The sequence below is a fragment of the Ambystoma mexicanum genome, chromosome 4p (assembly GCF_040938575.1).
Source record: "Ambystoma mexicanum isolate Mex_15411 chromosome 4p, UKY_AmexF1_1, whole genome shotgun sequence".
In the NCBI taxonomy this organism is placed as follows: Eukaryota; Metazoa; Chordata; class Amphibia; order Caudata; family Ambystomatidae; genus Ambystoma; species Ambystoma mexicanum.
This window is the reverse complement of record NC_090927.1, coordinates 505,182,316-505,209,894: the sequence shown is the minus strand read 5'-3', so window position 1 is coordinate 505,209,894 and position 27,579 is coordinate 505,182,316. Positions and strand designations below refer to the sequence as shown.

The following is a 27,579-nucleotide window of genomic DNA, read 5'->3' as shown; positions in this document are numbered from 1 at the left end:
TGTGCCTATACACACGTCTTTCAAGGTACAACAAGGCAAGGGAGGGGAACAAAGGGAGGAAAAGACAGCGGTTTTACTAGGCCTTGCGCCTTTGAGATTGTGCAAGTGTGCAACAAGAAGTGCAGGGGGGACGATACATGGAGAAGTGCACCCAGAGCACCAGGGCCCTGTTTTAAGTGCAAGGAAGGCTGGGAATACAGGGGGGAAAGCCCAGACCAGTAGTGCAAGGTTAACCAGGCGGCAGTGCAAGTTGGGCCAGGCGGCAAGTGTTAGGCAGAATTCTCAAATGGTTGATTTCACTTACCTACTGAGTCCCTCAGCAGGTTTGCTGGATTTCTAGGATTTATTTTTTTCACCTGGTAAGAGTGTGAGCCTTTTTCCCCACTCTTACATGTGTTTTGCTATGTGTATTTCTACTTTTTGTGTGATCTTGGGCACTGGAGTCTCACCTACTCCAGGGAACCATATTTCCATGTGTGTTACACAGCACCTTCAGTGCAGTGACACAGGGTTGTCTTTTAGACTTCTCACTGACTCCATTTTTCTGGGGCTGACTACTGTCCCCCACAAATGATAAAGTTGCCATTAACTTTATTTAGTCACTTTAACCACAGACCCAGTACACCCCATCTTACATGGAGTATTGGAAAGGGTTAATTCTTATCCCTTTTTGTCTGTGCCTATTGGGGCATTTTTTCGCTCCCTTTACATTAAGACTTGGCTGGTGGCAGTGGTATCTACCCTAACCTTTCTACCGCGATTATCTTATATAAACGTGGTAATGTTTTAGGCTATTATATTACCCTCAAACATAAACCCACTTGACCAAATTATATTTTATTACGATTCTGGCTGGGTTTATTCGCCATTTCTTTTTGTTAAAGTCTTTCTCGTATTTTACTCTCCGCGTCAAACCAGGTTTGGTGACTTTGTTCATCGCCTTTTCGCGGGCTTCCACACAGAAGCCCTCCTTTAGGCGCCTTAGAGTCTGGGTAGGCAGGATGTGAGGGAGGGTTTTTAGGACCCCTGCCATGGGTTCCTTTGGTAACCTAAGTCACACTCCTGTTTGATTGGCTGGGTGACTGTCCTTGCCAGGATAGCCACCCTGCTGTGTGATTGACAGCCAGGCTGTATGAATGGGGAAACCTGCATAAAAAGCAGGTCTCTGGGACTGGAAGAGCAGAGTAGCCACTGGAACGAAAGAACCAACAAGGAACTGGCAGAAGAGGACCCCTACAATGACTGAACCGCCTGGTGAAGCCCTGCTGCAGGTCCGAATCTCCAGAATCTGACGACAGAGAAGATCCTCCAGGAAACGTCTTCCCTTGAGCTGGTGGGACCAACCAGTTCACCCAAACTGCAAGCCAGGACCCCTCCTCTGGTTGAATTCGCTGTACAGAGCTACAGTGGGTCGGATAGCCTGGAAGGTCGGACCCTCATTGGGTTTATAGGAGCACACCTTTTATTCGTTGCTTTGCTCTGCTGCTGGTTTCTACCCTGGGTAGTGCAGGACCCTCCAGTCTTCTTACTTCTGATCAGTCCGACAGTCGCTTCAGGAACCGTGAGCCTGCAGGAACTACCAGGAACATCTGCCTCAGCTATAGCTCCATCTCTGTTTTAAGGTACTTTGCAAATTCGGTTGTCCGCTTTGTTCAGCCGCGGTGAAAGTGTTTGAAATCTTTCTCCAATCCGAGGTCTTGTCCTTCTCTTCTCTTTGAACTAACTTTTCTACCAACCGACCTTGCTCGGAAACCGTGCCACAAACTTTACCGCAAACTACACTGAACTGTATTATCTTGAGCAAAAGACTATCATTGTAGCCTCTCTTGTTTGCTTGCCCTGAGTACTTACCTGTTGGTGTGGATTCATTTCTGTTAACTTTGTCTTTCCCTCCCTTTTAAATTGATGGAGTGCCATTTTGCTCCCACTTCATTTTTGTGAGTTTAACTTGTCTGGAATTTAAGGGAAGTGGTGTGGTCTATTAAGAGTGTGATTTTTAGACTGCTTATAATAGTGTAATGTTATATAACTGAAGAGTGGAATAAATGTATATTCTTTTACTTGAAAACCTTAAGTCAGTGTTTGCCTGAACCATAGTAATTGCTGTCCTTTGTGTTACTATTTGATACTGCTCACTTACTCTTGAGATAAGTCTGGCTGCTCCGCTTCTGCTACCACTCTAACTGTGCAGTACAGGCTTGTACCAAAGGTGAAATTGTACTGTCACTTATAGTCTTAATTGTGTGTGATGTTCCCAAAGGGTACTGCATATAATTCTGCCTAACAGCAAGTGCAGGGGGACTGGCCAGGGGGGTGGGGCTCTGGTGTCCTGTAAAATTCAGAGGACACTAAGCAGCCAGTCAGCGGATGGAGCAGGAGTAAGGGAAGGTTAGCAGGGGCGAGGAAGCGAGAAAGAAGATGAGAACAGGGAGGTGTTGAGAAGTTTCTGGACCTTCAGGAGATCCGGCTCAATGCGGAGAGAGGCAGGGATGCCATTCCAGAGGGAGGCACCTGCAGAGGAGAGAGATCTAACTCCATTCTCTGCTTGTAGAAGCAACTCACCCGCAGAGATTTAGAAGTAGATGAGTGAAGGGCTCTAGGAGGAAGTTACGTAGGAAGAGAGAGTTGAAGGTAGTGTGGGCCACAGCCCCAGAACGCCTTGTGAATGATGCAGAGGGTCTTAAACTTGATCCTTGCAGCCACTTGGAGCCAGTAGAGGGATTTCAGGGCTGGAGAGATGCAGTCCCTGGGCTTGAGGTCATGGATAAGTTTTGCAGTCCTGTTCTGGATGAGTTGAAGATCGCGAAGAGTAGATATAGGCAGATTCCGAAAGAGGCTATTGCAGTAGTACAGTCCAGCGAGAAAAAGGGCTATGGAGACAGTGAGTTTTTGGGTGAAGGTGAGGAAAGGGAGAATATCTCTGAGGTGGAACAACTGGAAATGGGCCTTCTTGGCAAGGTCTGTGATGTGTGGAGTGAGGGATAGAGTGGAGTCAAAGATGACCCCAAGGTTTTGAACCTCACAAGAGGGTGAGGGCAGAGGGCCCAAGGAGAAAGGAAAAGTGGGAGCTGGGGTCCCAATGAAAAGGATCTCAGTCTTACAGGCATTAAGGGAGATATCATTAGAGGCACACCATGCCTGAATAGCAGATAGACAGTCAGGAATGAGCGAGGCGGAGGGCGAGGGTAGCGTGAAAGAGAGCTGCGTGTCATCCGCATAACACTGAAAGTTAAAGGAAAAGGTAGAGATCAGGAGGGCCAAAGGGGCCAGATAGACATTGAAGTGCCATGGGGAGAGGATAGAGCCCTGGGAACACCACATGTGGAGCGAAGGGACCCATGCTGAACCGGGGAAGGTCGGTCCAGGAGTAAGGAGGTCACCCACGCCAGAGCGTGATCCGTGATGCCAAGGGTCTCACGAAGACGAGTAATCAGGATGTTGTGGTTGACCGTGTCAATTGCAGAGGATAGGTCGAAGATAATGAGGACAGAGGGAGGGCTAGAGTCAAGATTGGAGAGCAGATCTTCACGGGTGTTAGGAGTGCATTTTCCGTGCCTCTGGCAGCTCTGAAGCTTGGTTGGGTTGGTAGGCTTTTCTGGCCAAGTGCACAAGCTAATTGTTTTGGTACAGGTCTTTTATCCGACCTGAATCTATTATGCACATTGATTCTCCACTGTGTTTTAGGTAGCCCACAGTCTTGTTATACATAAACAATGGTATAACGTATCTACTTGATTTCCCCAGAGTCATTGGGATGAACAAAAACGGGCTGTTAATCCGGGAGCATGATTTTTACTTCAGTAAATAGTTACTGCAAGTTTTTTGTTAGTATTTAACTATTTAATCTCTCTTATAACACGTTAGGGCGTCTAGCCAGCCAACCCCGAACCCCTTTTCCCCTTCCGTACCTTTTGCTTCCAGCGCTGGTATCCTGGCTGGCTCCCAACAGTTCTCTGGGTCCCGTTGCTCCTCTGGGATGTCGGCGAGTTCTGGGATGCCACAGTGAGTACGGGGGTTTTCCAGCAACTGCTGACTCCCTCGGTTGCTTCTGGTCTGGTGTTTGTGCCCAAGTGGACACGTCCCTCTCCTCTTTCTCAATGGGCGCTCACCCTCTGTTTTTCTCTGAATTAGCAGACTTTGCGCCCTCACATAACAATCACTGCCACAACTTCTTCTTCACCGTGCCTTCCTCGTATATATCCCAACCACCACTGCTGTAACTTCCTTCAACCACACTTGACCTTAGTCCTCCTTTCCTTTTATTATCGGACTTGGCAAGCAAGATAAAAAAGGACTTAGACTTTGCATGTTAGTTTCCACTCCTTTTTCCTCCGGATGCAGCTTCCTCGTCCCAGTGATTTGAGATGGTGGTCTTGCCTTACAATAATACATATACCCATATGGTATATTTGGATTTAATTGGTATGGTGTGGTGGGATTTTGCCTTATTTTTCTAGCTTTTGGTGTAGGAATTCCGTTCCTTCTCATTAACTCCACAACAAGATCCCCTAATTTGTCAAACTGCCCATACCACCTAGCCAATTGCTCTTCACGCGTTATCTGGCACCTGTCTTCCAGGGATAAATCCTGTCTTATCTAGATGAATAATTTCAGGGAGCACTTTCACCAGTCGGTTAGCCAACATTTTCTTAGTTTATTCGGGCATCATAATTGAGAACAGCAATGGGTCGATAAGTTTAGGACTTCGTTGGGTCCTTCCCCTGATTTCCTAAAATTGTTAATACTGAGTCCCCCATCGTTGGGATTATCATTCCCATTGCCCCAAATCTGTTAAACAAAAGGGTCAAGTGTGGAACTAACTGAGCTACGAAACGTTTATGAAGAAAGGGTTGTTAACCCATCTGGGGCTGGGGATTTTCCAGTCGGAAGTGATCGAATGACCCGAGAGACTTCCTCCATTATAGGGGGTTCTAGTAGTACCTTATCCTGCTCCGATATTTGTGAGAGTTGCACCCCGTGAATAAAAGTTTGTTCCCCCTGTACATCCTATTTATCGCAATTAAATAAATTAGAGTAATATCGCAGGATGATGTCCATCTTAGCAGACTCAGATTCCTGCATTTGGTCCCCCTAATCACGGAGCAATTTTGTACCATTCCGCATTTATTGTCTTAAATTTATACGCCAGGAGTCGAGATGCTTATTTCACGTACTAAAATAAAATTGTTTAGTTTTTAATAATTTATGATATATCCGAAATCCATAAAGCCTTCAGCTCAGCCCTAGTTGTTTGCAATTGTCGGTATACTTTCCTCGATCCATATTGCGCCTGCAAATCCACAAACCTTTCACTTTGTCCTCAATCTCCTGCTGCTGTGCCACTAAGACTCTTTTTTTGTGTCGGCGCTAGACTAACAAGCTCACCCTGCAAAGTAGGTTTAAAGGCTTCCCAGAACAGCCCTACTGAGGTATCCCCATTGGTGTTTTCAAGAAAATATTGGGAGATCTTCTCTGTGACCGTGGCACAATACTCCTCTTCCCTCAACAATGAATCATTAATGTTCCACAATGTTGACTCTGTGGGTGGGAACCCTCAAGCTCAAAGCACATCCTTCTCGGGGCATAATCTGAAATTAGCTGCACTTCCATTGTCGGACTGGAAATTAGCAGCAACAATGCTCGGAGACCAAACAGTAATCTAGCCAAAAGTGGCTATACATGAGAAAACTGCATAATGTTTTAAGTGGGGGTAAAAATGCCACCAACCATCCATTAAGTCTATGTCAGTAACTGCCCTTATCAGGGACAGAGATCCCCTATGATCTGCCCCTCCCCCATAACCTGACTTGTCCATGTCAGTATTAAGCACCACATTGAGATCACCCACCACTATCAATTCAGCAATGCGTGGAAATAGCCTCTCATAGAAGGCTTCTTTTTAAAAAACGTTTATTTATTAAACACTTGCTGCACCGACAGCAGGACACTTACAATCCAAACCAAAAGAAGGAAAAAGCATATTGTCACAGCAAAAGACCAATGTATCAGCAGGTCACACCCAGATATACATATTACTGCACACAACACATCCTCCCCAGGACTCCCCGACATCAGTCTGAGGATGCAGCATTTCTCATAAGAAAATTACACAAGTCATGCCATACATTCTTAGATCGGCACCTTGGTGGCAACAAAGTCAAAAACAGTTCATCCATGTCATTCACCCACATGATGTCATGTAGCCAATCCTCAGGTGTAGACGGCCCACTCCAGGACCATCGCAGCAATATGGCTGTCTTAGCAAATAGCAGCTCAAATAAAAAAAATCACTGCTTAACTGTTGCCCTCTTTCCTGTGTACCCCAACAAACAATCCTGTCCCTCAAGGTTGATTTGTCTACTCAGTATCTCTGACAGAGTCTGGCAGATCAATGCCCAATAACCACCGAATTTAGGACACCCCCAGAATATGTGCAACAATGATATGATATGATAAGGCATTTATAACGCACCTATACACAAGTGTTTGAAAACGTGACGAGGCAAGGGAGGGGGAACAGAGGGAAGACAGACAACGATCCTACTAGGCCAGGTGTCATTCAGATCGTGCAAGTGCATGGGAAGGGGGAAGGTGCGTGGGGTAAGGGGAGGGAACAGTGCAGTACATAATAGAATAAATAACAGTAAGTAAAAGTACGGCCAGCAGGTGGCAAGTGCAAGGGGAAGTGCAGACAGCAGGTGGCAAGTGCTGGTAGTGGGACTGTAGAAATACAGAAACAGTCCCCAAGTGCAGGGGTTGCCAGGAAGGCAGTGCAGGTGTGCGACTGGCGGGGGAAGGGACCTGGGCCCGAGATCAGAAGGTGGCCAGATAACTAGTGCAGTTTCAGTTTCGGCCAGAAAGTCAGCAGGGGAGAGGAGGAGAAAAAGCAGAAGCAAAGAGAAAGGTTTTGATGTGCTTCCGGAACCGGAGATGGCAGGGAGGCAGTTCCAGAGGGAGACCCCAGCCGAAGAAAGAGTTCTACCTCCGACTCGTTGCTTGGAGAAGCGACTGACTCTGAGGGATTGGAAGCGGATGAGCGAAGAGCTTGAGAAGGAAGATATTCAGGAAGAGAGAGTTGAAGGTATTGAAACCCCAGGCCCCAGAAGGCCTTGTTTACAATGCTGAGGGATTTGAACTTAATCCTCGCAGCCACTGAGAGCGAATGGGGAGATTTCAGTCCTGGAGAGATATGATCCCTGGGCTTGAGGCCAAGGACAAGTCTCACAGTCCTGTTCTGGATGAGTTGCAGAGGGCGGAGGGTAGAAGTAGGCAGATTTAGAAAGAGGCTGCACCCAATGTGGCATTTACCTCATGACATCTGGGGCATTCCTTATCTCGCAGGGAGCAAAATTTGTTAACCCTAGAAGATGAGTTGTACAGTCTATTAAGGGCCTTGAACTGCATTAAACAAAATTTCGAATTAAGCGAACCCACCTTGGTCAGATTGCATATGTCCTGCCATTGCTGGTCACTAAGCTCTACTTGTAGATCTATGCACCACTTATTTCTGGACTTCGACCCTGCTGCATCATCCTTAGCAGACTTATCCTTTTCAAACAAGAGTGTGAAGGAGGGTCCGCCAGGACGGCGGCCGGCGCACCATGAAAGCAGCTCTCATGCGTTAATAGTACAACTGCAAGAGATCATCACCATCACAAGATAAGACATGTGAATCTTTGTAGAATTCCAGTCCACAAACTGTTCATCCATATACAAATCCCCAAGAGTAAGAATGTGCGCGGTGCACCAACTTCTTTCAAAGTTTGTCGGTTGAGGGTGACATCACTGACAAGCCCCACAATGTCACCTGCTTATCATAAGGACCGATATGCCCATTTTGGCACTAAGCCTCTGCCAGGCCTCCCACGGGGCCCCCACTGTATCTAAAGGATGGCAGGGCCGATACAGAACACCAGCCAGCAGCGTCACCAAGGGTGCAGCACTCACCTGCAGCCTCTCCAATCGAACATGTGGGGAGTCTGACAACTTGCCCCCCCCCCAAAAGGTTGCAAAGTGCACCTGTGCTATCAGGTAGTACAATTTCCAATCTGGTGCCGACAACCCACCCACCCCCAACGGCATGCGGTCTGGCGAGATGGGCCCACCTCATCCAAACCTCACAGTTGACCCACACAAATGCAGAGCATGCCCTGACCAAGTGCCTGAAGAATGCCCACCCAGGCCACAGCAGAATGTTCTGAAACAGGTACAACAACTTGGGCAGGCAAGATTATAGTCTTGATCAGGGATAGCCGTCCAGCCAACGACATAGGGATACGACCACCATCTCTGAAATTTGGATATTTAGCGCAGTCAAGTATGACGCGTAATTGAGGGCCAGCGTCTGCTCCTCCGACCTGGCTATCAGTACCCTCAGATAGCTGAAACTGTGCTCAGACTATCTAGGATCGCAGGTGTCCGCCATTATCGGAGTCACAGCAGTGAGAGGAAATATATCTGTCTTGTCGGCATTGAGTTGCAAACCAGAGTGCCTGTCAAAATCCGTCACTATTTTAATTAAGGTAGCTTAGTTGATTTCTGGATCTTGAACGTATAGGAGTATGTCGTCAGTATAGAGTGATGTGATTTCGGACCTCTCTCCTAGCCATATGCCCGCTCTAGCATGCCTATCTCTTATCTTGTCAGCCAATGGTTCGATGATCAGGGCAAAAAGAAGGGGTGAAAGAGGGCAGCCCTACTTGGTGCCACCCTCTAACTGCACTACCGGTGACAGTATCCCATTCACGCGTTGCCTAGCATATGGGGAGGTGTATAGGAGCCTATCCCATGATATAAACTGGGGTCCAAACACGCAGTTGGATAATACCTGGTAAAGAAAAGGCCAGGACACTGTGTCAAAAACCATTCTCATATACACCGACACTGCCACAGCATGTACATCTGGGCGGGGGGGAGGGGTGGTCAGTGCCATAACACCATAAAGCCTCAACAGATTCAGAGCTGTCGAGCGACCTGGAACAAAGCCCGAATGGTCAGACTGAACCATATAGGGCATCAGCAGGGATCGCCTGTGTTAGGCAGAAACCTGTGCAGTTCCCTCTGGGACCACTGCAAAAGATTTAAGACTACAGGTGTTTGGCAGTAAACCCACTTGGTAGCAGTCTGTACCACACAGATTCACTTGGTAGCTGTGGCTGAGCAGTCAGACTTCCCTCAAGAAGAGTTAGGCAGTATACAGAGTATTCACAATAGGTCAAAAGAACATAGTAGAACAAGTAAACACTGACCAGGGCTTGGTGTAAAAGAGATATAATTATTTATTTAAAACCACATCTAGAAAAACACACAGGCACTAATAGTAAGCAATTCAAAAACACGGTCACTAAAAGATATACACTCCCTTAGCAGAATATTAGACAAGTCTTAAGTAAAGCCCCACTTATTTTCAGACAGCGGTGAGCGCTTAACGTAGATGGCACTCTAATGATTTGTTTTTAAAAGGGAGAGAAGAGCAGAGAATAAATTGAAACAGATCCCAACACTTTTTCACGAACACAACAAGAGAGGAAGGCAAAGTAACACCGTGAGTTTAGAGTCAGTAGGCCGGATCCACTTAAAGAGGGTCAAAACGAAGTGTGTCCAAGGTCACACGGTTGCAGTGCACAAAAGTCTTGTAACAGTTCAAAAAAGGAGTTGGACCAAAGAAAGGGACCAGTTAGAAGGTCAAAGCAGCCAGCCCAGTCCAGAAGGTTAAGGGGTTATTATTACCGTGTAGCAATCTTTAGAAAGGGAGGCCTGGCGGACACGGTACCTTAAAGTGGTGAGAATACTCCAGCGGGGGCAGTTGTTCCTGGCAGCGGATGCAAGTCGGTGCTTTGTCCGGGGGAAGAGAGGATCTCGTCGGGGAGGGAGACAGGAGTCCGTTGCACTGCCAGGGAAGAATCAAGCCACAGAGTTGTCAGTTAAAAGGAACGGTCCTTTAGTTTGCGGTCCAGTGGTAAGTGGCTATGCGGTTGCCAGGGTGCTTGGCACTGTCAATTCGACCATAAGCTGGTCTGGGGTGCGAAGAGAAGAAGGTAAACTGGTTGTGCCCACCAGTCAGGGGAAGAAGCCTCTCCAGCCGGGAGATCTTCTCTGTCGTCGGGAAGTAGTGAGTCGGTTCCGCAGGGCTCCACCGGTGGTGGTGTCATGGTAGGTCAGCTCAGCTTCTCCCTCGTCGGATTCTCAGGTCCTGTGGCGACTTCTGAAGTTCCAGTCCCCAAAGCCCTGCTTTAATACAGCACTCCCCCATTCACTTAGCCTAGCTGTCAATCAAACATGCTAAGTGGTGAGCCGGCCGGCTCACCACTTGGGCCAATCACACAAGAGTGCGATTTGAGTTACCAAGGTAACTCAGTCCAGGGTGCCTAAACCCCCTCCCACCCCCCCTGTGGTATCCAGACAGAGTGGCACCACTTTTGGAGGCTTCTGTGGAGAAGCCCGCCAAAAAGTGGAACAAAGGGCTTGACTTGGGTTGGAGTCACAGAAGAAGAACACAAATGCCATTTTAGAATCGAGTCCTGGCAAAAAATACCAACCGGCGAATTAATATTAAATAAATAAACCGGCGGTATGTTCGAGGCTATGAGAATTAAATCATTAAAGTTGGTAGCCTCGAACAATGGGAAAATCCCATAGGAATATATTCGCGGTCGAATATAAAAAGTAGTATCCACTGCCACCAGCCAAAACTCGATCAGGGGGGACGGAGACGTGCCCCCTCGACTAACAGACCCCGGGGCAATCGAATTGCCCCGGCCAGTACGTCCACAATATGATGGTTTGTACTGGTTTCTGTTAATAATTTGGGACTAGTAGAGCCAATGGTGACTTTACATGCCCTGGGAGACAGTAGTCAGTCCCAGGGTATGGAGTCTATGGCGGGGTGTCACTATGACACCCCGGTGTTACTGCACGGAGGGTGCTGTGTAACACACATAGAAAAAAACACATGAGACCCTATGGAGTAAAGGACCCCATAGCCCATAAAACACATTAGCAGTCAAAGGAACACCATAAATCATGTCCAAGAGTTGGAGAAAAAGAGTCTCACTCTTGTCAGGAGAAGAAAACAAACTCCAGAAATCCAGCAAAGATGCTGGGGGACTCACTAGGTTAGGAAATTCAGCCTGAAGAGAGAATTCTCCCTAACACTCGCCCCCCCCCCCCAGACTAAGGGACAGGAGGATTTAATCCACTCCTGGATGAATCTCATACCTCTAGTAGATGACATACATCCTAGAGAGACCATCAACATTTTGGTGGTGACACCCTGACCTGTGCTCAATGGTGAAATCAAAGGATTTCCTTTGTAAGCTATATGACCTACAAACCCTTTGAGGAACACATTTTTTTTAAAGTTGTAGGGGAGCTGGTTGACCAGTCCCTCGGAAGTTGGTACAACTTCTGAACCTGTGTTAGGCTTTTTTAAGGGGTCCTTATAAAGGATTCCCTATGATCTAGAGGGGCTTCCAGAGGTCCTCACCACCTCTCTGTTGGGAGCAGGTTGGGTTTTAGGCCTCTTGGTTGGAGGGGATGGAGATAAGCAAGGTACATGCTTCTCCTTCCTCTTAGATCTACCTTTACCTACTTTAGGAGTTTCCCCCTTTAGACTAGGAATTGGGTTGGAGTCTTCTGTGGAAGGTCCAACAGTCTGAAGGTTTTTGGCCTTAGACTTTTCTTTTCTGGTTTTCCACCAGCACTGAGAATTACCAGTTCTCTTAGGCCCAGTAGGTCTATCCACCTCTTCCTCAGAAGCAGGGGGAGTCACAGACTCTATAACTGGGGGAACAATGATGGAGCTTGGTTGGGGCTCCCATTTCCCTAACATGTTAGCCTGAAATGTGCCTGGGTCAGAGGTCAACTTACCAACACCATGGCTTGTAGTGGGGTTCTCAGTAGAGGTTTTCACAGGCTTAGAGTGGCTCCTTAAGGTGGCTCTAGGTTTGGTGCTGGGTCTCCATACTGGGAGGCCTGGGGGTACTGGATACTACTCCTAGAGTTCTTAGATCATTCCCCAACAGGACTCTCCCAGGCACCTCAGTCTGAACACTGACATGAATCAACACTGTCATGTCATTACACTGAATGAGGGCTGGTAGAATTGGAACCATTTAGACAGGGCCTCCAGATATCTTAGTGGTACCTTTGGGTGCCTTAGCAACATCCTCAGGCCTGAAAAAGCTTTCACCCACTACTGTTCTGCTGGCCCCAGAGTTGCCTGGCAGGAGTATCCTGGCCATTGACAAGAACACTGTCCATATAGTAAACTTTAGAGTTTTCTGGTATGGAGTTGTACACACTCCTATTCTGATCACTAACCAGACCCATGGACTCTACTGTTACACTTGCTTGAAGACCCAAAGGTTCTTCAGCAAAGACTTCAAAGTGAGCACTAGTGTAATGATGCAGGCTCATAATTAAAATCAGTCCTGGCGCCATAGGCGCGAGGCCCATAGACATTACTTACCTCATGCAGACCATGCTGCAAATAAATCCAAGCCAACATGAGGCCTGGATGGGACTCTTTTACTACAGGGACTATTTTTTACTCGGGTGTGGTCCTGGGGAACTTCTTTCCTGGGACTACTTTGGAGGCTATTTAAACCACGCCTGAACAGCAGCACATGCTTTGTGTTATTCTGCATCCAGCAGCGTGACTCTCACCGTGCCTGCAGCCAGCATCCAGCCTTCTGCCACGCCCGCGTGCCTACAGCCAGCATCCAGTCTTCTGCCACGCCCGCCTCGAATCCAGAGCTCCTAGAATAAAGAGGAAGAAAAGGACAAGGTTAGAAAACAAACTTCAAATTCCTCACCTGATTCCAGATCCATTTCGTCTCCTGACCTGGAAAGTACATCAGTCCTGCACGCGTCGCTTCGCCAGCTCCAGCACGGTGCCATACTCACCAGTTCTCACAGCATCTTTCGATCCGGCACTGTCTCCATCATTTCTTCGCCGTACTCCGGCACCTAGGGGCACAAGAATAACAAGGTGAGCCAAGGGAATCAACAAATACCTCTTATCACCATAGACTTACCTGATTTACCACCGGCGGTATTATTCTCCATATCTTCATATGCCGCATCTGTAAAGAGGGAGAAAAACAATACGTTAACGCATGCAATAGTTACCGGACAGCGTTGGGTAACACAGACTCTTACCTGAACGCCAGCAGCAGCTACAAGACCTTCTTCTTACGAACTCAGTTGCAACTTAAGGAAGGAAGGGGACAAGAGTGAACATCGGGCACATTGAACTCTTTGAACTTGATACTTACCAATCCCGCCTGGGACTTCAGAGTCAATGCTTACCGGAACTCTCCCAACGCCTTCAAACCAGTGAAGTAACTGGTATCAACGCGCCCCTGCAAGACACGCAGGATGGAGAGCTCATCTTTTACAAACATAAGGTGAGGTTACTAAGGGGATATCGGTGGTGATTAGTGGGGGAGAGCGAGAACAGTTGGGAGGCCATCACTAAAACCCACAGGTGGCTAATCCCTGTCTCCACTTGCAGGAAAATACTTCTTCGGGTCCAGCAGACAAGACTAGGCGGGCCAGTCCAGACAGTTATCTCTGCACTACGCATTACGTTGAAGGAGACCGCAGCTGTCCGGGTCCGATCGACACCCCTGTGGGGTCCAGGTGAGCATAACAACTAGCCATTTGAACTTCCTCCTCAGGAGTGAAGGCTAAGGAGACTGTGCTGATCCCTGTAGGTTTACCCTTACATCTGGGATCTCCTTTGATTTGGTCAGTTGCCCCACAGAGATAGCATGTTCCAAATGCTCTCTGGGAGGGTGGCTTGGCCTGACCTCCTTTTGGTTTGTGACCAGAAGGTACACTAGCCTGTTGTGGTTTACCCTGGGGCTTACCCTGGTTATTTTGTTGTTTGGGACCCTCTTTGGGTTGGGAGGTATTAGAAATCTCTTGGTTCCCTTTTGGTGGCTGCTTTCCCTCATCCTTTTTCTGAGTGACCCCTGAATCCTTGTCAGTGGCCCTGTTGGCAACCCACAAGTCAGCAGCCTTAGCTAGCTTCCAGGAATCTAATTCCTCTGAATCAGCCAAGTGCTGTCGGAGCTCAGGAGAGCAGGCATCATAAATTGACTCCAACATAACAAGATTTCTCATTCCCTCATAAGTGTTCACCTTGTAACCCTTAATCCATCCCTCTAAGTTTTTCAAACACTCACTCACCCAGGTAGCCCAAGGGGTACCATCATTCTTTTTGAGGGTCCTAAACCTCTTAAGGTACTGGGAAGGGGTCTTCCCAAATCTAGCTATTAAAGCTAGTTTCACACATTCATAATCCTTCTTATCCACCTCCCCCAACTCCATTACCACATCAGTTGCAACAGGGGGAAGCCTAGAGAACAACCAGGGAAGTAACTCATTCCCTGTGATGTCCTGGAGCCCATGATTATACTCAAACATTTTTAACCAATCCAACACATCCAACTTAGGTTCAACATACCCACTAATTCCTTAAGCATCCGGGGTCTTTTGGGACTGGAACTCCTAGAGGAACCAGAGGAGAGAGAAGCATTTTCCTCAGACAACTTTTTCATTTCTAGTTCATGATTAAGCTCTATTTCTCTGAGTCTTAACTCGGCTTGCTTCTGCTCAGCCTGGGCATTCATTCTTCTGAACTCTAGCTCTTGGTTTCTTTCAGATTGAGCAATAAAACGTTTGTACTCTAATTCAAGCTTCATTTTTTCAAGTTCAAAATAAGCAGGGTTACATGTAGGACCTGGTATAGGCCTAGTAGGTACAGTAGGTAAGGCAGACAGAGGCTCAGAGTGGCTAACTTCATTAGGTTCACTTTCCTCTTCTGACTCATTATCAAGACTTTGATTCAGATCAATACCATCATTGTTTTCTACATTTGCTGGGGAGGTAGATTCCTCTGTACCACCCAGACTTTGGATTTCTAACAATCTTTCTATAAGTTCCATTTTCTTGCCCTTCTCAGAGAGATTCTTATGTCTACACAATACTTTTAAGCAATCAGCAGTTTTGGCAGACAATGGGCCTCATTACAACCTGCCATTCCGGGACCGTGCAAAATCCGTGACGGCGGTAAAAACGTTTCCGTGTCCGCAAGGTTGCGGAAAAACCGTCCGATTACACGCTGTCGGTCGCGCGCACCACACGGACTCGGAAACGTTGTTACCGCCGTCACGGAAAACCCCACGGAAATGGAAATAACGAAGCCACAAGTGGCGCTAAACCCGTTTCCGCCTCCGCCACCACGGACACGGAACCGGAAATACCATGATCGCCAAAACAGGAAACAGAGAGGCGGCCCTCATATAAAAGCACAATCCATTGCCATCCAGAGCCAGCACAAGCACAATCCTAACTCTGAGAAGCCAAAAGGGACCACCAGCATGACTGCCAGGATTCCTGCTCAGAGGCAGCGCAAACAGCGCTTCAGCGAGGCGGAGCTGACCGTCTTGGTGGAGCACATTGTGGACAATGCTGAGATGCTGTTCAGCGCCGACCAACGGCGTGCCACACAGCAGCGGAGGAAGGAGGTGTGGGCCGAAGCTGCACGCAAGTGCACCGCCGTGGGCGTGGCAGTGAGGAGCGTGAAGGACTGCCACAAGTGTTGGGACGACCTGAGACTGAGGGTACGCAACCTAATTTCCACGCACTGCCAACGCAGCAGTGGGACAGGCGGAGGACCCCCTTCCCCACTGAGGCTGCAAGCATGGGAGGAGCGTTGCAGCAGCGTCCTCCACCTAGAGGGAATCCATGGGATCGGGCAGGCTGAGGCAGGAGTGAGCCCACCTGCAGATGCCGGTAAGTGCCCAAACATGAATGCCACATGTAAATATGCAGTTGTGAGTACTGGGCCAAAGGACCCATTAACAAACTCCCCCCCCCCCCAGGCAGTGCATGTGTGGGCCAAAGGACCCATTAACAACCCCCCCTCCCCCAGGCACTGCATGTGTGGGCCAAAGGACCCATGAACAACCCCCCCCAGGCAGTGCATGTGTGGGCCAAAGGACCCATTAACAACCCCCCCCCCAGGCAGTGCATGTGTGGGCCAAAGGACCCATTAACAACCCCCCCCCCCCCAGGCAGTGCATGTGTGGGCCAAAGGACCCATCATGATCCGTATGGCAACCAATATCACTGAATGCAGACACCAGCAATCAGATGCATGTGACTAACACTATTCAATGTACAATCTTAATGACGCATGTGATGCACCCATCTGCCACCACAACAACACTAATTGCATGCCCTTTGTGTCCCCACAGCCGTTTCAAGTGACAGTGATAATGCACAACAGGCCAGCCAATCTGCATCGGCAAGTACACTAGCCACCGCCACCACACAGGAGGATGCTGCCGGCAGTTCTGCACCTCTGGCCACATTACCAGCCACTACAGATGTGCAGCACACCACCACCACCGACATCCCCACCGTCTCCACACTGGCTGAGTCTAGACAGGTGCCACGGGAACCTATCATGGACACCCAACACAACACCGAAGGCAGCTGCACTGCAGAGGGGGCGGCCTGCAGTGATAACAGTGCCCCGCAAGAGCACTCGGAAACGGGGCCACAGGGGGAGATGCCCACATTGGAAGACCTGGGCTCCTTCCATGAGCTGGGGTTCAGCCCCACTTCACTGGGGAGTCCCATGAGGTCGCCCACCCCATCCATGGCCGAACTGAATGCCCGCATGCAGCGGATGGAGGACCAGCAGGCCACCCTCACCCAGCTGGTGGAGAGGCAGCTAGAGGAATCCAGGCTGCAGAGGGAGAGCTACAGCGCCTCAGTGCGTCGCCTGTCGAGGTCCATTGGACGCTTTGCGAGCACCATAGTGACCCTTGCACGCCATGTGCGGGAGGGCAACGACCACACCTCCAGGCTTGTAGAGGCCATGTTGGTTGGCCAACAGGCAAATCTGGCACGGATGCCCTCAATCCCAGATTCTGGGCCATCAAACACTACCACCCCATCCAGCTCCACTACTGCCAGTCCAAGGAGGCGCTCGAGTAGGCTAACGGGTCCTTCGTAGTTTTGGGGGTTTGGACAATGGGCTCTGGGTGGGGGTGGGCACGTTTGGATGGTGGGTGGGCCCGGGTGTACAGCTTCCCTAACCAATGCACCTTCTTCCCTGTTGTTATCACATCAATACATCACCATTTCAAATCAAGACATACATGTGTGGACATTGATCATTTATTTTGCAGTGCAACTATTAATTCATTGTCGTCACCATGTTTGTGCATTTCTGTGAATGTGCTGTGACTCAAAAGTAAATGCCAATCAGGGCATCCCGTGCTCTCTGGCCATCATGTGGACCCCCAGGGGGAGGCGGTGCCATCCCATCCCCATCTCCATCCCCATCCCCATCTTCCTCATCTGCGTCTGGTGGCATTGGGATGTTCCTGCGCAGGCATATATTGTGCAGCATGGCACATACGAGCGTGATTTTGCCCGTCTTCACTGGGCTGTACAGCAGTGATCCGCCAGATCTGCTCAGACAGCGGAAACGGGCCTTCAGCAGTCCAAATGTCCTCTCAATCATTCCACGTGTGCGGATATGTGCCCTATTGTATGCCTATTCATGCCTGTTCCTTGGTCTCCGTACAGGTGTCATCATCCATGGCGTGAGTGCATATCCTGCATCACCTACATGGGATGTAGATGGGGGAACATGTCAGTGTTTGTGGCATCATGTCCTCATCTGCTGCTGTGCATTCTTGTATCATCATTCATTCATGCATATGTACCATGCAGTGTCTGGAGGTATATTTCGGCCATCACGAGGTATGTCGCTGACTGCATATGGGCCTACACATTAACTTGCATGTTTACTGTGCCCTGCGGGTGAAATTTGATTGTGTGCATGTCATGGTGCAGTGCTGTCCACACATGGCAGAGTGACTCCACTGTACGGAAGTAGTAAATACACGTCGTCTCATTTACACGCCTCCCGTGCTTTTTGGGGCAGTGTTTCAATTGAGGGTGGGTGTCTGCAGTGGCACAGGGTTAATGGGACAGTGACGGGATTGGCTGTGGCAGCGTGTGCACGGGCACATTGTGGTGCCCTGTCATGTCTTCCTTCATGATGTTTGGCATCCGCTGTGTATTTGGTAGATGGAAGGGGTGTGATGCATGTGCGGTCACAGCGGCACACTCACAATGCTAATTGGCCTGGACACACACACACCACTCCGACAGGGTTGTAGCATCGTCAGCTGTACTCACCCAATAGCCACGTGCTTTGTCCGGCATAGCGTTCCATGTACCGTGGCAACGTGGAATTCTGCAGTACCATTGAGTCATGTGATGAGCCTGGGAAACGTGCACAGCAGTGTGTAATCAGTTGCATGGCATCACAAACCATCTGGACATTCAAAGAGTGATACTGTTTCCTATTGCGGAACACCGCCTCAATTGCATGTGGTACTGTCAGCTCGACGTGGGTGCAGTCAACTGCGCCTATGCAATTTGGCATGCCTGCTATGGCATGGAAGGCCAACTTGGTGGCAATGACCTCGGGGAGGGTGCAGGGTAGGGCTATGTGTTCCGACACATGGCGCAACAGGGCATCCAGTACCTGTACCAGGATTTTTGAGAAACACGGTTGTGATATGCCGTGCAGCTCACCAACCGTGTGTTGATAGGTGTCAGTGCCAAGGAAATGCAGAACTGAGACAACCTTCAAGAGGGGGGGGGTGGCGGTGGGGGTGTCAATTAGGCTGCTGATGTTGTCCTGAATCATGGCGGTGATGTGCAGGATTGTTGCACGGTCCAGCGGGTATAGGGTGTGGATCTGTCCTGGGGTGAGGTTCCAGGGTGAGGCCCTGATGCGTGGTATTGGTGGCTGGCGGTGGGGTCGGGCTGGCTGGGCAATGGGGTTTGCCATAGCTGCAGGGTTGGCTGGTTGCCGCCTGCGCCTCCTCCGCCTACGCCTTCTCCTCTGCGCCATTACTGCCACCATGTGCAGTACTGCCTGTTGGTTGAGTAGGCCCAGTCCCAGTGCTACTAGACCTGCTGCCTGCATGGTTCTGTGTTGTGTTGGGCTGGGTGTGGCCCTTTTGTAGGCTCCCTGGGATGATTTGGTGCACCTGTGCCCTGATTCAGTTCAGCAGGCAGTGTATAACGCCATGTTCGCGCTGGCGGCTGTTCCGCCACCGTGATCACGGTATTTCCGCCATTTTTTTCCTGGTATTTCCGTGTCCGCGCTAGTTGTGATGCTCACGGTGTTTAGTGTTGCCGGTAACGGAGGGGTTTCCGTGCAGACGGACTTAAGGGGAACCCTATTTCCGCGGTGGCGGTTTAGGGTGGTGCTATTACCGGGGCCGCGGGTCATGATTGCGCGGACATGGAAACGGTGCCGGTATGGTTTTACCGGCAGTGTTAATTCCGGACCGGAGTACTTGTAATGAGGCCCAATGATTCTAGGGTATAACTCTACATAGCAGACATAGTTAGAAAATCAGCTTTTTAGTGCTAAACTCTGTGGTTAGTTGTCCTAAAGCGTTCAAAAAGCACTCTAAAGTGTATACCAATACAAATCCCACCGCTGTACACCAGTGTTAGGCAGAAACCTGTGCAGTTCCCTCTGGGACCACTGCAAATGATTTAAGACTACAGGTGTTTGGCAGTAAACCCACTTGGTAGCAGTCTGTACCACACAGATTCACTTGGTAGCTGTGGCTGAGCAGTCAGGCTTCCCTCAAGAAGAGTTAGGCAGTATACAGAGTATTCACAATAGGTCAAAAGAACATAATAGAACAAGTAAACACTGACCAGGGCTTGGTGTAAAAGAGATATAATTATTTATTTAACCCTTTAAGTGCCATGGGTATTTCTCCCCAGTGCCAGAGCCTTTTTTGGTGATTTTGGTATGTGGCCATTCAATGGCTTGTAACTTTTTTGTTACATGAGATATCTCGGCCAAATTTGGCTCCTTTTCTTCCCACATGTAGGCGGTCGTAACGCCACCCAGGAATCCCAGGTTGCTGTAGGGGGGTGAGAGAAAATAAGGAAAATGTGCGAAAATTTTGGGTTTTTTCAAAAAATGCCAATAAAATGATGCACAAAGAAGCCTGTGGTTTTTTCCTTGTAAGAGCTAGGAACAAATGGTTTGCTGTGCTGAGTTCCCCAATGTGTTGGCTTTCAGGAACAGGTTGAGTGGAAATGGAAAAAAATTATTTTGATGGGGATATCAACCGTTTTGTGAGAGGTAGGCGATTTTTGCCATTTTTGCCAATTGGACATGCATGGACGGAATGGAAGAAAAGGGCAGGAAAGCCAAATTGGAGGACAGAAAGGCATATATTTCTGAAAAGTAGACAAAATTCCAAGTTTAGGAAGGGGTGATTTGTATAGGTCAGGCAACAACTAGGTAGGGGAAACTGCCATCGAATGGGGGAAAAGCGGGAAAATGACTGAAAAAAAAGGTATGTGTTGGACATGGTTGGCTTGGTACGGCAATGGCTTCTATGAATTTTGAGAAAAGCAATGCTCCGCTACATTCCCCCGACTCTTGCAGTTAGGAGAGCATACCATTTTTGTAGTGTTTGTACAAAACAAGCAATACCACAAGCCAAACACTGAGCCATGGTACACAGGAGTTTTACGCTCACGGCCTGACCAGACGCACTTAGCATGTGTAAATTGGGAAAACCAATGTGATGAGGAACGGCAGCCATACATTTTTTGAAAGAGCACAGGCAGACCTTTTCAAGGGTAGGTGACTTGTGCAGGTTACAAAAGTGTATGGTGGCTAAAGCAGCGACTAAATGTAGGTCACATTTGGGAAAAGAAAGGGTTGTGAGACAAAGGGCTCCAGCAAATGGGTCAAAACGTTATGAAAACCACACAAACACAACACATGGCCTACCGTCCCGCGTTCCCACAGGTGTCCCGATGAAAACGGTACCTCACATGTGTGGGTGCACCTACCTGGCCGCCAAGGGGAAAGCCCAAAACACAAGTAACCCCAAGTCTGTTTTCACACCGGAAATGTCACACTCTCCCATCATACAGATATGGGCCTCGGGTGTCCAAGCCACCGAGGAAAACAGGGAACCCCATGCATTTCCGAAAAGAGGACACCCGTGGGAATCCGCAGAGGTATGATATGCCCAAATTGCCCCAGAATTTATTACCCAGACACCCCTGCAAAGTCCGAAATGTGGGGAAAAAAACGCTTTTTCCGCACATTTCGCTCGACGCACCCATCGAAACACGCCCCCAACAACACATGGCCTACCGTCACGCGTTCCCACAGGTGTCCCGATGAAAACGGTACCTCACATGTGTGGGTGCACCTACCTGGCCGCCAAGGGGAAAGCCTAAAACACAAGTAACCCCAAGTCTGTTTTCACACCGGAAATGTCACACTCTCACATCATACAGATATGGGCCTCGGGTGTCCAAGCCACCAAGGAAAACAGGGAACCCCATGCATTTCCGGAAAGAGGACACCCGTGGGAATCCGCAGAGGTATGATATGCCCAAATCGCCCCAGAATTTATTACCCAGACACCCCCGCAAAGTCCGAAATGTGGGAAAAAATACGCATTTTCCTCACATTTCGCTCGACTCACCCATCGAAACACGCCCCCAACAACACATGGCCTACCGTCCCGCGTTCCCACAGGTGTCCCGATGAAAACGGTACCTCACATGTGTGGGTGCACCTACCTGGCCGCCAAGGGGAAAGCCTAAAACACAAGTAACCCCAAGTCTGTTTTCAGAGGGAAAACTCAGACATTCTGCCGACCGGCACAATGTACAGATATGGGCCTCGGGTGTCCAAGCCACCGAGGAAAACAGGGAACCCCATGCATTTCCGAAAAGAGGACACCCGTGGGAATCCGCAGAGGTATGATATGCCCAAATTGCCCCAGAATTTATTACCCAGACACCCCTGCAAAGTCCGAAATGTGGGGAAAAAAACGCTTTTTCCGCACATTTCGCTCGACGCACCCATCGAAACACGCCCCCAACAACACATGGCCTACCGTCACGCGTTCCCACAGGTGTCCCGATGAAAACGGTACCTCACATGTGTGGGTGCACCTACCTGGCCGCCAAGGGGAAAGCCTAAAACACAAGTAACCCCAAGTCTGTTTTCACACCGGAAATGTCACACTCTCACATCATACAGATATGGGCCTCGGGTGTCCAAGCCACCAAGGAAAACAGGGAACCCCATGCATTTCCGGAAAGAGGACACCCGTGGGAATCCGCAGAGGTATGATATGCCCAAATCGCCCCAGAATTTATTACCCAGACACCCCCGCAAAGTCCGAAATGTGGGAAAAAATACGCATTTTCCTCACATTTCGCTCGACTCACCCATCGAAACACGCCCCCAACAACACATGGCCTACCGTCCCGCGTTCCCACAGGTGTCCCGATGAAAACGGTACCTCACATGTGTGGGTGCACCTACCTGGCCGCCAAGGGGAAAGCCTAAAACACAAGTAACCCCAAGTCTGTTTTCAGAGGGAAAACTCAGACATTCTGCCGACCGGCACAATGTACAGATATGGGCCTCGGGTGTCCAAGCCACCGAGGAAAACAGGGAACCCCATGCATTTCCGAAAAGAGGACACCCGTGGGAATCCGCAGAGGTATGATATGCCCAAATTGCCCCAGAATTTATTACCCAGACACCCCTGCAAAGTCCGAAATGTGGGGAAAAAAACGCTTTTTCCGCACATTTCGCTCGACGCACCCATCGAAACACGCCCCCAACAACACATGGCCTACCGTCCCGCGTTCCCACAGGTGTCCCGATGAAAACGGTACCTCATATGTGTGGGTGCACCTACCTGGCCGCCAAGGGGAAAGCCTAAAACACAAGTAACCCCAAGTCTGTTGTCAGAGGGAAATCTCAGACATTCTGCCGACCGGCGCAACTTACAGATATGGGCCTCGGGTGTCCAAGCCACCGAGGAAAACAGGGAACCCCATGCATTTTCGAAAAGAGGACACCCGTGGGAATCCGCAGAGGTGTGATTTGCGCCCATCGCCCCAGATTTTTTTACCCAGACAGCCCTGCAAAGTCGGAAATGTGGGGAAAAAAACGCTTTTTCCGCACATTTCGCTCGCCGCACCCATCGAAACACGCCCCCCACAACACATGGCCTACCGTCCCGCGTTCCCACAGGTGTCCCGATGAAAACGGTACCTCACATGTGTGGGTGCACCTACCTGGCCGCCAAGGGGAAAGCCTAAAACACAAGTAACCCCAAGTCTGTTGTCCATTCTGCCGACCGGCGCAACTTACAGATATGGGCCTCGGGTGTCCAAGCCACCGAGGAAAACAGGGAACCCCATGCATTTTCGAAAAGAGGACACCCGTGGGAATCCGCAGAGGTGTGATTTGCGCCCATCGCCCCAGATTTTTTTACCCAGACAGCCCTGCAAAGTCGGAAATGTGGGGAAAAAAACGCTTTTTCCGCACATTTCGCTCGCCGCACCCATCGAAACGCGCCCCCCACAACACATGGCCTACCGTCCCGCGTTCCCACAGGTGTCCCGATGAAAACGGTACCTCACATGTGTGGGTGCACCTACCTGGCCGCCAAGGGGAAAGCCTAAAACACAAGTAACCCCAAGTCTGTTGTCAGAGGGAAAACTCCGACATTCTGCCGACCGGCGCAACTTACAGATATGGGCCTCGGGTGTCCAAGCCACCGAGGAAAACAGGGAACCCCATGCATTTTCGAAAAGAGGACACCCGTGGGAATCCGCAGAGGTGTGATTTGCGCCCATCGCCCCAGATTTTTTTACCCAGACAGCCCTGCAAAGTCGGAAATGTGGGGAAAAAAACGCTTTTTCCGCACATTTCGCTCGCCGCACCCATCGAAACGCGCCCCCCACAACACATGGCCTACCGTCCCGCGTTCCCACAGGTGTCCCGATGAAAACGGTACCTCACATGTGTGGGTGCACCTACCTGGCCGCCAAGGGGAAAGCCTAAAACACAAGTAACCCCAAGTCTGTTGTCAGAGGGAAATCTCCGACATTCTGCCGACCGGCGCAACTTACAGATATGGGCCTCGGGTGTCCAAGCCACCGAGGAAAACAGGGAACCCCATGCATTTTCGAAAAGAGGACACCCGTGGGAATCCGCAGAGGTGTGATTTGCGCCCATCGCCCCAGATTTTTTTACCCAGACAGCCCTGCAAAGTCGGAAATGTGGGGAAAAAAACGCTTTTTCCGCACATTTCGCTCGCCGCACCCATCGAAACACGCCCCCCACAACACATGGCCTACCGTCCCGCGTTCCCACAGGTGTCCCGATGAAAACGGTACCTCATATGTGTGGGTGCACCTACCTGGCCGCCAAGGGGAAAGCCTAAAACACAAGTAACCCCAAGTCTGTTGTCAGAGGGAAATCTCAGACATTCTGCCGACCGGCGCAACTTACAGATATGGGCCTCGGGTGTCCAAGCCACCGAGGAAAACAGGGAACCCCATGCATTTTCGAAAAGAGGACACCCGTGGGAATCCGCAGAGGTGTGATTTGCGCCCATCGCCCCAGATTTTTTTACCCAGACAGCCCTGCAAAGTCGGAAATGTGGGGAAAAAAATGCTTTTTCCGCACATTTCGCTCGCCGCACCCATCGAAACACGCCCCCCACAACACATGGCCTACCGTCCCGCGTTCCCACAGGTGTCCCGATGAAAACGGTACCTCACATGTGTGGGTGCACCTACCTGGCCGCCAAGGGGAAAGCCTAAAACACAAGTAACCCCAAGTCTGTTGTCCATTCTGCCGACCGGCGCAACTTACAGATATGGGCCTCGGGTGTCCAAGCCACCGAGGAAAACAGGGAACCCCATGCATTTTCGAAAAGAGGACACCCGTGGGAATCCGCAGAGGTGTGATTTGCGCCCATCGCCCCAGATTTTTTTACCCAGACAGCCCTGCAAAGTCGGAAATGTGGGGAAAAAAACGCTTTTTCCGCACATTTCGCTCGCCGCACCCATCGAAACGCGCCCCCCACAACACATGGCCTACCGTCCCGCGTTCCCACAGGTGTCCCGATGAAAACGGTACCTCACATGTGTGGGTGCACCTACCTGGCCGCCAAGGGGAAAGCCTAAAACACAAGTAACCCCAAGTCTGTTGTCAGAGGGAAAACTCCGACATTCTGCCGACCGGCGCAACTTACAGATATGGGCCTCGGGTGTCCAAGCCACCGAGGAAAACAGGGAACCCCATGCATTTTCGAAAAGAGGACACCCGTGGGAATCCGCAGAGGTGTGATTTGCGCCCATCGCCCCAGATTTTTTTACCCAGACAGCCCTGCAAAGTCGGAAATGTGGGGAAAAAAACGCTTTTTCCGCACATTTCGCTCGCCGCACCCATCGAAACGCGCCCCCCACAACACATGGCCTACCGTCCCGCGTTCCCACAGGTGTCCCGATGAAAACGGTACCTCACATGTGTGGGTGCACCTACCTGGCCGCCCAGGGGAAAGCCTAAAACACAAGTAACCCCAAGTCTGTTGTCAGAGGGAAATCTCCGACATTCTGCCGACCGGCGAAACTTACAGATATGGGCCTCGGGTGTCCAAGCCACCGAGGAAAACAGGGAACCCCATGCATTTTCGAAAAGAGGACACCCGTGGGAATCCGCAGAGGTGTGATTTGCGCCCATCGCCCCAGATTTTTTTACCCAGACAGCCCTGCAAAGTTGGAAATGTGGGGAAAAAAACGCTTTTTCCGCACATTTCGCTCGCCGCACCCATCGAAACACGCCCCCCACAACACATGGCCTACCGTCCCGCGTTCCCACAGGTGTCCCGATGAAAACGGTACCTCACATGTGTGGGTGCACCTACCTGGCCGCCAAGGGGAAAGCCTAAAACACAAGTAACCCCAAGTCTGTTGTCCATTCTGCCGACCGGCGCAACTTACAGATATGGGCCTCGGGTGTCCAAGCCACCGAGGAAAACAGGGAACCCCATGCATTTTCGAAAAGAGGACACCCGTGGGAATCCGCAGAGGTGTGATTTGCGCCCATCGCCCCAGATTTTTTTACCCAGACAGCCCTGCAAAGTCGGAAATGTGGGGAAAAAAACGCTTTTTCCGCACATTTCGCTCGCCGCACCCATCGAAACGCGCCCCCCACAACACATGGCCTACCGTCCCGCATTCCCACAGGTGTCCCGATGAAAACGGTACCTCACATGTGTGGGTGCACCTACCTGGCCGCCAAGGGGAAAGCCTAAAACACAAGTAACCCCAAGTCTGTTGTCAGAGGGAAATCTCCGACATTCTGCCGACCGGCGCAACTTACAGATATGGGCCTCGGGTGTCCAAGCCACCGAGGAAAACAGGGAACCCCATGCATTTTCGAAAAGAGGACACCCGTGGGAATCCGCAGAGGTGTGATTTGCGCCCATCGCCCCAGATTTTTTTACCCAGACAGCCCTGCAAAGTCGGAAATGTGGGGAAAAAAACGCTTTTTCCGCACATTTCGCTCGCCGCACCCATCGAAACACGCCCCCCACAACACATGGCCTACCGTCCCGCGTTCCCACAGGTGTCCCGATGAAAACGGTACCTCACATGTGTGGGTGCACCTACCTGGCCGCCAAGGGGAAAGCCTAAAACACAAGTAACCCCAAGTCTGTTGTCCATTCTGCCGACCGGCGCAACTTACAGATATGGGCCTCGGGTGTCCAAGCCACCGAGGAAAACAGGGAACCCCATGCATTTTCGAAAAGAGGACACCCGTGGGAATCCGCAGAGGTTTGATTTGCGCCCATCGCCCCAGATTTTTTTACCCAGACAGCCCTGCAAAGTCGGAAATGTGGGGAAAAAAACGCTTTTTCCGCACATTTCGCTCGCCGCACCCATCGAAACACGCCCCCCACAACACATGGCCTACCGTCCCGCGTTCCCACAGGTGTCCCGATGAAAACGGTACCTCACATGTGTGGGTGCACCTACCTGGCCGCCAAGGGGAAAGCCTAAAACACAAGTAACCCCAAGTCTGTTTTCACACCGGAAATGTCACACTCTCACATCATACAGATATGGGCCTCGGGTGTCCAAGCCACCGAGGAAAACGGGGAACCCCATGCATTTTCGAAAAGAGGACACCCGTGGGAATCCGCAGAGGTGTGATTTGCGCCCATCGCCCCAGATTTTTTTACCCAGACAGCCCTGCAAAGTCGGAAATGTGGGGAAAAAAACGCTTTTTCCGCACATTTCGCTCGCCGCACCCATCGAAACACGCCCCCCACAACACATGGCCTACCGTCCCGCGTTCCCACAGGTGTCCCGATGAAAACGGTACCTCACATGTGTGGGTGCACCTACCTGGCCGCCAAGGGGAAAGCCTAAAACACAAGTAACCCCAAGTCTGTTGTCAGAGGGAAATCTCCGACATTCTGCCGACCGGCGCAACTTACAGATATGGGCCTCGGGTGTCCAAGCCACCGAGGAAAACAGGGAACCCCATGCATTTTCGAAAAAAGGACCCCCGTGGGAATCCGCAGAGGTGTGATTTGCACCCATCGCCCCAGATTTTTTTACCCAGACAGCCCTGCAAAGTCGGAAATGTGGGGAAAA

General features: G+C 50.2%; 1 protein-coding gene across 3 annotated transcripts in view; it reads left to right on the top strand.

The window, feature by feature from the left end:
- The window catches only part of DCDC2C (doublecortin domain containing 2C), a 1,747,636-nt gene that overhangs the window by 1,397,092 nt on the left and 322,965 nt on the right, over positions 1–27,579 (top strand). The window lies entirely within an intron of this gene.